Here is a 14,932-nt window from a genome sequence, read left to right on the forward strand (position 1 = left end):
AAATAAACTGCTAACTGTGAGATTACTTTGTAAGCTTCATATTTAATATATTAATCTATCTATATCCAATATAGAGCATCTGACTATCTGGATAATATATGTACAGTCTAAAAAATATTGAATAAGTGAAAAATAGGCTGTTACTGCAGCAGAGCCATTAAGAGGATTTCTTTACATTATTTCATTAACATAGAACTCTGGTGAAGAAACAACAAGAAAAACAGTTTTCCAAAACTATTTTTTTCAAAACACAAACTGCCACCCACCCCCTATAGTGTTGCAAACAGTCTTCATAAATAGTACACAAGCCTTCACATCTTGTCTTTTACAAGTATACTACTGCACACCCTGTACCTTTTATATATTTATTTTATTAAGATGCATTAAAGTTAAATTAGTTGCAATTAGACTTTAGAAGACAGTGGTGGGGTTTCTGTACAGAACTGGTCAAGGCCTAACAGCAAATGAGTATATTGTCAAATCCTCAAAGTTTCATAGCAAATTGCGCTCTATTGTTCTCATTTAATCGCTTATCTATATTTACATTGAAATACCATTGTGTAATGTGTAGGCCAAGTGTCTATAGTGTAAGGCATTATTAATTCATGATCAGGATAAGTCATCATCCATATAATAATTATATCCTTGTATCCATCATTACATTGTTTTTACAACACACAACAGCTGTATTTGTTTCGACTTCAGAAGACAGTGGTGGGGTTTCTGTACAGGACTGTACAGAAACCCCACCACTGATGTGTGATGTGTCTGTAACACATCACCATTATTTGGGTTTCTCTCTCCAGTTTGAATTATGTGGTGTCTTTTAAGGCTTGATGACTGAGAGAAGTGTTTCCCACACTGATCACATCCGTAGGGTTTCTCTCCAGTGTGAATGTTCCTTTGGCTTTTAAGGTGTGCCATTGTAGAGAAGTGGTATCCACACTGATCACATCCGTAGGGTTTCTCTCCAGTGTGGATTTTCTTGTGGCTTTTAAGGTGTGCCATTGTAGAGAAGTGGTATCCACACTGATCACATCCATAAGGTTTCTCTCCAGTGTGAGATTTCTGGTGACTTTTAAGGCCTGATGACTGAGAGAAGTGTTTCCCACACTGATCACATCCATAGGGTTTCTCTCCAGTGTGAACTCTCTTTTTGGAATTTAGTGTGAATTCCCTGGTGGCTTTTAAGGCTGGACATTCTAGAGAAGTGTTGTCCACATTGATCACATCCATATGGTTTAATTTGCTGGTGTTTTTTAAGGCTTGACATGTGAGAGAAGTGTTGTCCACAATGATCACAACCATAGGGTTTCTCTCCAGTGTGAGATTTCTGTTGGCTTTTAAGGTTGGACATTTGAGAGTAGTGTTGTCCACACTGATCAGATATATAGGGTTTCTCTCCAGTGTGACATCTCTGGTGGATTTTAAGGCTCAACATTCTAGAGAAGTGCTGTCCACACTGATCACAAATGGTGACAACATCACACCTTCATTAATGATGAAAGCATTAATGTTCATGGATTACATAGCATCAGTATTCTGTGCAGAATGGTTAGAACAGCATAGTTAATCTGAAGGAATGTGGGTCTCTCAGGAGTGTGAAATTAGTATCAATGGGTTGTGATTAAGCTTTCATTCAAAGTCATTTGAATGCAAAAGAAAACCCGCATTCTTTCACCGGGTTCAAATGTGAATTGGCTAAATGATGATGGCTGATGCTTTCATCATAGACAATGCATTACAATGAGGAGATTAAAGGTGTTAATCACATGGTTGTCTGGCTTTGGATAGAATAGAAGAAGATGATACTGATCATCAAATAGAATGGATCACCTGCTAAAATATAAAAATGTTTTAAAACCTGGATATTTAAGAACGTACACAGCGTTTATTTCAAGGTAACACGTTTTATTTCAACCATGTTTACAACTTAAAACACATCAATAGAACAATTATTTACAACATGTATTGTGCTCATTTCTTCTCTCAGTGGGAATGCAGCCAATGATGTGAACATGACGTAACACAATGTCTAATATAACATGTCTAATATACATAATGTTATAATGTGATGTGAACATGACGTAACACAATGTCTAATATAACATGTCTAATATACATAATGTGCATGGGAATAATAAAAACAATTGGAAATGCTTCTTTTGCAAAAGGAGTCGAACATTTGCAGCAGCAGATACAGATTCAGTCTCTTAACAGACATAACATTGACAGTACCATGCAGTGGAGTGTAATCTATCCATTGAGTCTGTTGTGCGTTCAAATTGTTTCACACAAAACAAAAACACCACCTCAAGATCCACACTATCTGTGGACTTGATACGAGGTGGTTTGGTGGGACTCAATCTGAGAACCCATCGTAAAAATAAATAAAAACAGTGTCCTCTTTTCCGTTGAATTTAACCGTCTGTCTCAAAAGAAAGACTAGGTGGGACTTGGCTTGGTGGTGATGAAGGGATGGTCCAACACCTGCTCAGGTGTTATCCTCTCCTCTGGATCCAGCTGAAGCATCCGTTTCAACAGGTCCATGAAGACGGCACAAGACGTTTCGTCTGCATCGTCGCTCAGGAAGTAGAACACCTCTTCCAGTGAGCTCTCGTCATCGTCATCCTCATCTTCATCTTCATCTTCATCTTCATCTTCTGCTTTGACCTCTTCCCCTACGAAATACTCCTCTGGTTTCTATATGAAAACAAAACAAAAGCCAAAGTTAGTTTCAGTGATTTGAAGGAACATGAGAAAGGATATTTTAATATAAGAGAGGAAGTTATGTCTGTGTGGGGCAGTCATACCTTAAATCTCCACATATTGTTGTCTGTGATGAAATAGCTCCAGGTTTTTAGTCCAGCATCCAGGAGAGATTGTGCTGGAATACCAAGCTTCGAGAAGATGGATTGAAGCTGCAGAAAAATAAACAAACAGAGGATATTCACAACAATTCAGTCTTAAGTAAACTCATAAGAAGATCTAAGCAGAACATGTAACTACAGTGTTTGTTCAGAGTAGAGTCTGTCAGTTTAATAGATTACTCACCACATCGTATTTGGTGTGTCCCCTGATTAAATCCTTGCTCAGCATCACGTTAGCCACGACACAGCCCAGTGACCACATGTCAAGGGCCTCTGTTAGTGGGAGGCCCAGGAATACTTCTGGTGCTCTGTACTCCAGAATGGGCTCGATCGCCCGTCGCTTGGTCTCAGAGACAGGAACGGCCAGACCAAAGTCAATGACTTTGACTCTGAGGGGTTGTTCTCGTTGGTTCACCAGCATGATGTTCTCCAGTTTGATGTCTGCATGGATCAGACCGATTCCCTTCAGGGCCTGCAGTGTAACGGCAAGCTGCAAGACGAGAACAAAGAGCATGATTATTATAGGTGCACTGCAGCAAAGGAGTTGTGACATTTAACTCAATATCGTTGTCATCACTTCTCATTTCAAACTCATACCTGCTGTACGATGGGTCTCATCTCCGTCATGGACAGACGAGTATCTCTCCCGTTCACGAATTCCAGGAGGTCGACATCCAGAGACTCAAACACCATGCATCTCAATCCGTTGTGGACGAAGCTGTCGTGAAATCTCACTATTCCACACGTGTCAGGGTCCAGGACTCTCAGCTTCTGCAACATGGCCATCTGGGAATACAAAGAAGACAACATTTAGACACTGCGTCATATAACAAATGATGCACACACACACATTTTTTGGAAAAGTCCCCAAAGCAATGCCTTACCTCGTGTTCTGCCACTTCGTCGTAATTCTTGCGTTTCTTTATTATCTTGATGGCCACCATGTCACATGTACGCGTGTTGACGGCTTTGGCCACCATCCCGTAGCTCCCTTCCTCCATGAAGCTTGTGACGATGTACTGGCCTCCATCCAGCATGTCCTGCTCGGCTATGCAACTCTCTGAATCCAACCCTGGACCATCAGAGTCTTCGGAGGAGGAGCTGGTGGTCACTTTGCCCAACCTCGCCGTTGGGGAATTAGGGACGGCTGAGCAGGACACGATGGCGTGTTGTTGTGGGGCGTACGTGGTGGTCAGGATCTCGACGTAAACAGCCGGGGAAGGGACATCTTCAAAGATGAACAGGCCCGGCTCATATGTGTCCCACTCTGGTTCAAAGTGCACGGGGGAGCTGGTGGTCAGGATGTCAATGTAGACCGCTGGCGACGGGACGTCTTCAAAGATGAACAGGCCCGGCTCATATGTGTCCCACTCTGGTTCAAAGTGCACGGGGGAGCTGGTGGTCAGGATGTCAATGTAGACCGCTGGCGACGGGACATCTTCAAAGATGAACAGGCCCGGCTCGTATGTGTCCCACTCTGGTTCAGAGCTGGACATGCTGGAGTGTCGGATGGGTTTGTCCATGGAACCACCTAAAGGGAGAGGAGACAGACGGAGAATTTAGACTCGGTTGGATTATGATACAAAATAGAAGAATCAACCAGAGTTCTCCTCATTCCTTAATGGCATACCATTGGCATCTTTGAGATATATCTCCACTTTTAGTTTAACTAGCGGTTGCTTCAGAAATCATTATAGGCGATCACTGCTAATTTAACTGAAGATGACAAGAGACATTTTGAATCCACATTTAGCATTTAGCAATGTATCCTCACTTGGAACCTAATAAAATGTATAAATATCCTCATACAATTATGGTTATGCTCACAGTTGAGCGTGAAAATGTTTGCAGTAGTAAAAGTAGTTATTTTTCTCCTTTGGTCATTGAACCTCACCTGTATGTGTCCTTGAAGAGCGCTGGTATGGTTCAAAGCGATGCTTTTTCAGATCTCCTACTTTGAGTTTTAATCCTTTGCTCTCCCGTTGTCTCCTGGTCATTAATGTAGCCATGGTGTGTTTGTTGAGTCCTCGATCTTTCTCCTGCTGCTTTCTGTAGATTCAGATGATCTGCTCTGGAGAAAACACTGACCCCACACTATAGCCTATATGCAGTCTAGTCAGGGTACTTAGTGAAGATGCTGCTGCTTCCACCTCTAGATTCAGATGATCTGCTCTGGAGAAAACACTGACTATATATGCAGTCTAGTCAGGGTACTTAGGGCCCTCTCTGACCAATCAGGTAACCCCTTTACCAAGGTGTGAGTTGTTGATGGGGGGGGGGGGGGTATTTGGCCCCATGTTCCATGAAAGAGCTATTCATCTGAAACTAAATTAACTTAGCTGTTTCTAAATAATACATTGTGAAATATGTCTGTTCATTTGACTCAACTGTATGATCACAGTCAGATTTACTTTATATAAAAGGAACATGCTCTCACATGGAAGACAAAATATGAATGCAAATAAGAACATGTACAGCAAATGAATGGAACTAATACTGATGAAAATGAATTGTAGTATAGTAGCTTATAGTATAACATGATGCTTGTTGTGTATGTATTGCAGTGTGAACAGTAATGTGATATGAGTCACTAAGTCAGGTCATATCAGTTTATATCTTCAAGTGAGATACAAATGGAATATTCATAAAGTCATGTCTGTAGCCTATTCTCCCACATTATTTTGCCTTCTTTCACCTCTGAGTTTCACCTTTATTTTACTTTTATGCAGTCTGACAATAAAGTGTTCAGATTCACACTTTTGTAGTTGTAAGCTTAATAAATAGGTAGTTCGTTATATTTAATAGATTTGCTCTCTCAACTGACTAACTTTATCCAGTGAAACTCTGCTTACTGTAAGCATACTTTAAGTGAATTGAAACTGTATTCTGTGCAGAATGGTAATGTATCCTAAATACATTACATCATTAATGAATGTGTTTTCTGAATGCATGTGAAAGAACATTTAATGACTGCATTTGACGAGATAGTTATTGTATTTATTGTTATTATGGTAGTTATTGTAAAACTTCATTTTCTTTTACAACCCACAGAGCACCAGAAGTATTCCTGACTTGTGGTCACTGGGCTGTGTCGTGGCTAACGTGATGCTGAGCCAGGATTTAATCAGTGGGGACACCAAATACCATGTGGTGAGTAATCTATTGAACTGCACATTTAAAACAGAATGCTTTCAGACTCTACTCTGAACAAACACTGTAGTTACATGTTCTTCTTAGATCTGGGAGTTTACTTAAGACTGAATTGTTGTGAATATCCTCTGTCTGTTGGTTTCTCTGCAGCTTACACACATATACATACACTAAAACTGCGCTGAGTGACACAGTATTGCAATTTATATTATTATTTAAAGTGAATGCTGGTTTGATCATATTATTGAGTTATCAATCTGCCTAAGAAAGAGTTTGAACTACTGTATGTGATTTTACTGGTATGACATGAGAACCATAATTACAAGAAAACTAACAACGAAGCAGTTTTTTATTAGCTAAATAGAGGCACTAATCACACATACATCAACAAATTCATTAGGCCTATTCATATTTAGAAATTATATGAATTATTATTATTCTTTCTGCTATGAGCCTACAGAATACTAAAATATGAATAAGCAACGCAGCAGTTTGCAGTGTGAAACAAACCCCTGGTGACCCTTGTGTTTATAATTATTTAATAAAAAAGCTTATATTATGATGAGATTTGTTGAAAATGTGTAGAAATACTATACTATAGCAATTATTAGCAATTATTATAATATTTTCTGACATAAATGCACTAGTAGGCTACTACAGACGAAAAATTGTTTAAGTCCAAATTCTATTCTGAGCCCTCCACGAAAAAGACCCCTTACTCATCATTTATACATTATGGATAATTATTTAATTGTTTTTACATCTGTAGTACTTTTATTCTTGTGGTTTTGTAAGTTGGATTTCCCAACTCAGATCTGTATAGTAGCTCTGCTGAACTTAGCAGGTTCACTGTGAAATAGTATTCTGTGCAGAATGGTAATGTGTCCACAGTGAACAGCAGAGTTAGTCTGAAGGAATGTGGGTCTCTCAGGAGTGTGAAATTAGTTTCAATGGGTTGTGATTGAGCTTTCATTCAAAGTAATTTGAATGCAAAAGAATGCTTTCTTTCACCGGGTTCAATGTGAATTGGCTAAATGATGATGGCTGATGCTTTCATCATAGACAATGCATTACAATGAGGAGATTAAAGGTGTTAATCACATGGTTGTCTGGCTTTGGATAGAATAGAAGAAGATGATGCTGATCATCAAATAGAATGGATCACCTGCTAATGACCACATTATGCACGACTGAACTGACTGAGACCATTTTAATGTTCCTTGAGGAGTTTCAGCAGAGCTACAAATCACATGATTATCCCCCACATCGGAATGATGTGTATACAGATCTGTTGCACTAGCAACTGAGTTAGGAAATCCAACTTACAAAACCACAAGAATAAAAGTAGGCCTACTACAGACGGAAAAACATTTATCCATAATGTATACATTTTTGTATTCTGTAGGCTCATAGCAGAAAGAAAAATAACAATTCATATCATTTCTAAATAAGTTTAGTTTTCTTGTAATTATTGTTCTCGTGTCATACCAGTAAAATACACATACAGTAGTTCAAACTCTTTCTTAGGCAGATTGATAACTCAATAATAGGACAAAATCAAAGCTGCATTCACTCTAAAATATAAATTGCTATACTGTGTCACTCAGGGCAGTTATAGCCTAATACGTCTTGTCTGTCACTGCAACATATCTGAACATTATGAAATAAAACGAAAGGCATGTATTTTCTACTTTCATTTTGTAAATATATTCGAAAATGTATTCAACACATTTATACCACAATCACTGGAGAATGTTTTCATTCTACTGAGTCATCATTCATCCAATATTCATTTTATTGAGCCACAGTGTATATTTGTGGACATGTTCTGATGAATTTAAAAAGGTGCACCCAATTGCTTTATGGTGTCAGTAACAGTCTCTGTATTGAGTTGTGCTTTCATGTGAAATGAACCCATTCTGAATAGCTGTTAATAAATACTTATATCAATCAACATATATATCAACATTCTCTAATTGTGTCAGACGTGTAGATGTTTAACTTTAACAGTAGGCACTTGTGTATTTTAAAGTCCACTGGAGAGTCCCCGGACCACTGGTTGAGAAACACTGCTGTGTTTCTGACTTGTCTTATTGGGGGGGGGGGAGAGTTACTATATTTGCATGAATTAACCCAACCCATTGTTCTCAGGTTTCATTCAGTATCATCATCATCATCATTCACCGCCCATAAGTAGGCCTACCACTGAGTGTGCTGGTGGTTTAATAGTTTAGTAAACACAATTCTTGATCAATGGCTACCAACGAGAACCAGCTGGACTCAGGTCATGGATTGATTGAATTAACAGTTTGCAGAAGGAAAAAAAAGCTAAGAATTTAAAACCCAAGAAAACACTATGGCTTGTTTCCATTGGGGTCCTTCATACTCAATTAATCTGAACATTTAAAGGAACGCTTTTCAACTTATCTTCATTATAATATGTCGCCTCACTAATAATATTTTTATACTCAGTCTGTGTCTCATAGGAGGGCTGTGGGCAGTTCAGAAACCAGTCTGTGTCTCATAGGAGGGATGTGGGCAGTTCAGAAACCAGTCTGTGTCTCATAGGAGGGATGTGGTCAGTTCAGAAACCAGTCTGTGTCTCATAGGAGGGATGTGGGCAGTTCAGAAACCCGTCCACCAGTGCCTGATTTTTTTTACAAAAATGTTTAGATTCAGCAGCCATCTCATAATTCACCAGCTAATTCATACAGGAGAGAAACCCTACCACTGTGACCAGAGAAGCCGTTTTTACAAAAAAGTTTAGATTTTTATGAGAACGATGGCTTCCATTTTCGCATTGCAACTTTTCAGGACTAGAAAGCCTGCAGTTTCTATTAGCTTGGATTCCCCGTCGGTGATGTCACTGGTGGACAGGTTTCCGAACTGCCCACAGCCCTCCTATGAGACACAGACTGGTTTCTGAACTGCCCACAGCCCTCCTATGAGACACAGACAGGTTTCTGAACTGCCCACAGCCCTCCTATGAGACACAGACTGGTTTCTGAACTGCCCACAGCCCTCCTATGAGACACAGACTGGTTTCTGAACTGCCCACAGCCCTCCTATGAGACACAGAGTCCTATAAATATATTTAATGTCATACAGAAAAACATTGGGCTGCCAAGTCTCAGAAAAAAGCAAGAGTGAGACTTAATTAAAATGTGGCCTTTTTTAATGTCGATTTGGTCTTTTTTAACATAGACTTAGAGGAATACAGACATGCCACCCTAGATTGAGGTTTGGGCCTTATAGTTTGTGGTGCGTGGTAAAGGGTTAAATTGCGTGACTCTCACTACCAAGGTGTGAGTTGTTGATGGAAGGAGGGGGGGTATTTGGCCCCATGTTCCATGAAAGAGCTATTCATCTGAAACTAAATTAACTTAGCTGTTTCTAAATAATACATTGCTAAATATGTCTGTTCATTTGACTCAACTGTATGATCACAGTCAGATTTACTTTATATAAAAGGAACATGCTCTCACATGGAAGACAAAATATGAATGCAAATAAGAACATGTACAGCAAATGAATGGAACTGATACTGATGAAAATTAATTGTAGTACAGTATCCTATAGTATAACATGATGCTTGTTGTGTATGTATTGCAGTGTGAACAGTAATGTGATATATGAGTCACTAAGTCAGGTCATATCAGTTTATATCTTCAAGTGAGATACAAATGAAATATTCATAAAGTCATGTCTGTAGCCTATTCTCCCACATTATTTTTGTCTTCTTTCACCTCTGAGTTTCACCTTTATTTTACTTTTATTGTCTGACAATAAAGTGTTCAGATTCACACTTTTGTAATTGTAAGCTTAATAAATAGGTAGTACGTTATATTTCATAGATTTGCTCTCTCAACTGACTCATTTTATCCAGTGAAACTCTGCCTACTGTAAGCATAGTAAGCATGTAAGCAAGTAAATTGAAACTGTATTCTGTGCAGAATGGTAATGTATCCTAAATACATTACATCATTAATGAATGTGTTTTCTGAAAGCATGTGAAAGAACATTTAATGACTAAATTTGACGAGATAGTTATTGTATTTATTGTTATTATAGTAGTTATTGTAAAACTTCATTTTCTTTCACAACCCACAGAGCACCAGAAGTATTCCTGACTTGTGGTCACTGGGCTGTGTCGTGGCTAACGTGATGCTGAGCCAGGATTTAATCAGTGGGGACACCAAATACCATGTGGTGAGTAATCTATTGAACTGCACATTTAAAACAGAATGCTTTCAGACTCTACTCTGAACAAACACTGTAGTTACATGTTCTTCTTAGATCTGGGAGTTTACTTAAGACTGAATTGTTGTGAATATCCTCTGTCTGTTGGTTTCTCTGCAGCTTACACACATATACATACACTAAAACTGTGCTGAGTGACACAGTATTGCAATTTATATTATTATTTAAAGTGAATGCTGGTTTGATCCTATTATTGAGTTATCAATCTGACTAAGAAAGAGTTTGAACTACTGTATGTGATTTTACTGGTATGACATGAGAACCATAATTACAAGAAAACTAACAACTGAAGCAGTTTTTTATTAGCTAAATAGAGGCACTAATCACAAATACATCAACAAATTCATTAGGCCTAATAATATTTAGAAATTATATGAATTATTATTATTCTTTCTGCAAGTCTACAGAATACTAAAATATGAATAAGCAACGCAGCAGTTTGCAGTGTGAAACAAACCCCTGGTGACCCTTGTGTTTATAATTACTTAATAAAAAAAGCTTATATTATGATGAGATTTATTTACGATGAGCAATTATAAAAAAATGATTGCAAAATAATAACATTTTCTGACATAAATGCACTAGTAGGCTACTACAGACGAAAAACAGTTTAAGTCCAAATTCTATTCTGAGCCCTCCACGAAAAAGACCCCTTACTCATCATTTATACATTATGGATAATTATTTAATTGTTTTTACATCTGTAGTACTTTTATTCTTGTGGTTTTGTAAGTTGGATTTCCCAACTCAGATCTGTATAGTAGCTCTGCTGAACTTAGCAGGTTCACTGTGAAATAGTATTCTGTGCAGAATGGTAATGTGTCCACAGTGAACAGCAGAGTTAGTCTGAAGGAATGTGGGTCTCTCAGGAGTGTGAAATTAGTATCAATGGGTTGTGATTGAGCTTTCATTCAAAGTAATTTGAATGAATTTCACCAGGTTCAATGTGAATTGGCTAAATGATGATGGCTGATGCTTTCATCATAGACAATGCATTAAAATGAGGAGATTATAGGTGTTAATCACATGGTTGTCTGGCTTTGGATAGAATAGAAGAAGATGATGCTGATCATCAAATAGAATGGATCACCTGCTAACGACCACATTATGCACGACTGAACTGACTGAGACCATTTTAATGTTCCTTGAGGAGTTTCAGCAGAGCTACAAATCACATGATTATCCCCCACATCGGAATGATGTGTATACAGATCTGTTGCACTAGCAACTGAGTTAGGAAATCCAACTTACAAAACCACAAGAATAAAAGTAGGCCTACTACAGACGGAAAAACATTTATCCATAAGGTATACATGATGAGTAAGGGGTCTTTTTCGTGGAGGGCTCAGAATATCATTTGGACTTAAACTGTTTTTCGTCTGTAGTACTCTGCTGTCAGAAAATGTCATATATATTGACATATATACATTTTAGCTTGGGATAAGCTTTTGCAATTATAGATAATTGCTATAGTATAGTATTTCTACACATTTTCAACAAATCTCATCATAATATAAGCTTTTTTATGTCAATAAAGTAATTATAAACACAGGGGTGACCAGGGGTTTGTTTCACACTGCAAACTGCTGCGTTGCTTTTTAATATTTTAGTATTCTGTAGGCTCATAGCAGAAAGAATAATAATAATTCATATAATTTCTAAATACTTATAGGCCTAATGAAATTGTTGATGTATTTGTGCCTCTATTTAGCAAGTTTCGTTTTCTTGTAATGATTGTTCTCGTGTCATACCAGTAAATCACAGATTGATAACTCAATAATAGGATAAAATCAAAGCTGCATTCACTTTAAAATATAAATTGCAATACTGTGTCATTCAGGGCAGTTATAGCCTAATACGTCTTGTCTGTCACTGCAACATATCTTGTAATGCTTTATGGTGTCAGTAACAGTCTCTGTATTGAGTTGTGCTTTCATGTGAAATGAACCCATTCTGAATAGCTGTTAATAAATACTTCTATCAATCAAAGACCCAATATACTTATTGGGTCAGACGTGTAGATGTTTAACTTTAACAGTAGGTACTTGTGTATTTTAAAGTCCACTGGAGAGTCCCCGGACCACTGGTTGAGAAACACTGCTGTGTTTCTGACTTGTCTTATTGGGGGGGCAGAGAGTTACTATATTTGCATGAATTAACCCAACCCATTGTTCTCATTCATTCTCTTCATCATCATTCACCGCCCATAAGTAGGCCTTTATAATTTAATAGTTTAGTAAACACAATTCTTGATCAATGGCTACCAACGAGAACCAGCTGGACTCAGGTCATGGATTGATTTAATTAACAGTTTGCAGAAGGAAAAAAAAAGCTAAGAATTTAAAACCCAACAAAACACTATGGCTTGTTTCCATTGGGGTCCTTCATACTCAATTAATCTGAACATTTAAAGGGACGCTTTTCAACTTATCTTCATTATAATATGTCGCCTCACTAATAATATTTTTCTACTCAGTCTGTGTCTCATAGGAGGGATGTGGGCAGTTCAGAAACCAGTCTGTGTCTCATATTGGAGGGATGTGGGCAGTTCAGAAACCAGTCTGTGTCTCATAGGAGGGATGTGGGCAGTTCAGAAACCAGTCTGTGTCTCATAGGAGGGATGTGGGCAGTTCAGAAACCCGTCCACCAGTGCCTGATTTTTTTTACAAAAATGTTTAGATTCAGCAGCCATCTCATAATTCACCAGCTAATTCATACAGGAGAGAAACCCTACCACTGTGACCAGAGAAGCCGTTTTTACAAAAAAGTTTAGATTTTTATGAGAACGATGGCTTCCATTTTCGCATTGCAACTTTTCAGGACTAGAAAGCCTGCAGTTTCTATTAGCTTGGATTCCCCGTCGGTGATGTCACTGGTGGACGGGTTTCCGAACTGCCCACAGCCCTCCTATGAGACACAGACTGGTTTCTGAACTGCCCACAGCCCTCCTATGAGACACAGACAGGTTTCTGAACTGCCCACAGCCCTCCTATGAGACACAGACTGGTTTCTGAACTGCCCACAGCCCTCCTATGAGACACAGAGTCCTATAAATCTATTTAATGTCATACAGAAAAACATCGGGCTGCCAAGTCTCAGAAAAAAGCAAGAGTGAGACTTAATTAAAATGTGGCCTTTTTTAATGTCGATTTGGTCTTTTTTAACATAGACTTAGAGGAATACAGACATGCCACCCTAGATTGAGGTTTGGGCCTTATAGTTTGTGGTGTGTGGTAAAGGGTTAAATTGCGTGACTCTCACTCCCAAGGGGTGAGACTTGGCAGCCTTATGTTATGTATTAGCTAGTTATTCATCATGTTTCATGAACATGATACATGTATTGTAACAGTGGAGCAATGTTTATATGTTTGATTCTACCCTTCCAGCTTTAAGGACGTGAAGCACAGTGAGTGATGCAGTTGGATGTATACCTTTCATCCAAAAGACATTCTAGTGTCTGCACCTTCTGGACTGGACATGTTCAGGATTATCAGAACATCACTTCAGGTAGTTTATACCCTCTCACCAACACTGCACAATCGTCTTAGTTTTAGTCGACGAAAACAACACTGGTGTACAGGTTCTTTGTAGGACATCGGAGTAAATGAAAATGATGGCAAAATAAAACAAATATCAATACACAATAAAATCTTTCAACAATATAAACAAGGATACAATCTCATAAAATAGTTACTATTATAGTGTGATACTATACGTTCTAGCCATGCACACGCATCAGATTAATTCAAGGTGTAAGGACTATTCAGCTTGTAGCTGCATTATAGGCTAGTATATTCTCTACAGTGTGTGGATGACACAATGAAATGAGTCATTTTTACAACATAAATATTGTGTGGAGGATCACATACCAGAGGGGAGGGGACACTTATATACTTAATATATCGGTTTCATCAACAGATTAATTGCAACAAATAGTTTCAGTTCTTCCATAACGTGGAACAGGTGATCTGTCCAATGCCAGAAAACCAGTGTGACCATTAACACGTTTTATCTCTGCATTTGAATGCATTGTCTACAGTGAATGAAGCATCGGCCATCATCTTTATTTAGCCTATTTTACATTTGAACATGCAGGTGAAAGAATGCAGGTTTTCTTCATTCCAAATACTCAATCACAACCCATTGAAACCATGAGTGCTCCAAAGTTCCTTCACAACAACACAACCCTGAACAATAAAGGAAAAAAGTCCTACATTGACCATTAACACGTTTTATCTCTGCATTTGAATGCATTGTCTACACAGTGAATGAAGCATCGGCCATCATCATTTAGCCTAGTTTACATTTGAACCTGCAGGTGAAAGAATGCAGGTTTTCTTCATTACAAATACTTCCACGTTCCTTCACAACAACACAACCCTGAACAATAAAGGAAAAGTCCTACATTGTAAGGCAGTGGTTGCCACAGTGGGGTCCGGGTCCTTGAGTGAGTTTCCACATTTCCTACATTATATAGTTTGGAAACAAATGGACCCTTTAATGGTTCTGTGACAATCCAATTGGAACCATTTGGTTCTATTTGTACGCTCAGAGTTACATTAACATTAGAAATATAAATTGGGGTGCCGGATACAGAATTGCCATTAAATGGGGGTTATGTAGCTTAAGCAAAAATGATTGAACACAAGAAA

The sequence above is a fragment of the Protomyctophum bolini genome (genome assembly GCF_963924005.1).
Source record: "Protomyctophum bolini genome assembly, chromosome: 18".
Lineage (NCBI taxonomy): Eukaryota > Metazoa > Chordata > Actinopteri > Myctophiformes > Myctophidae > Protomyctophum > Protomyctophum bolini.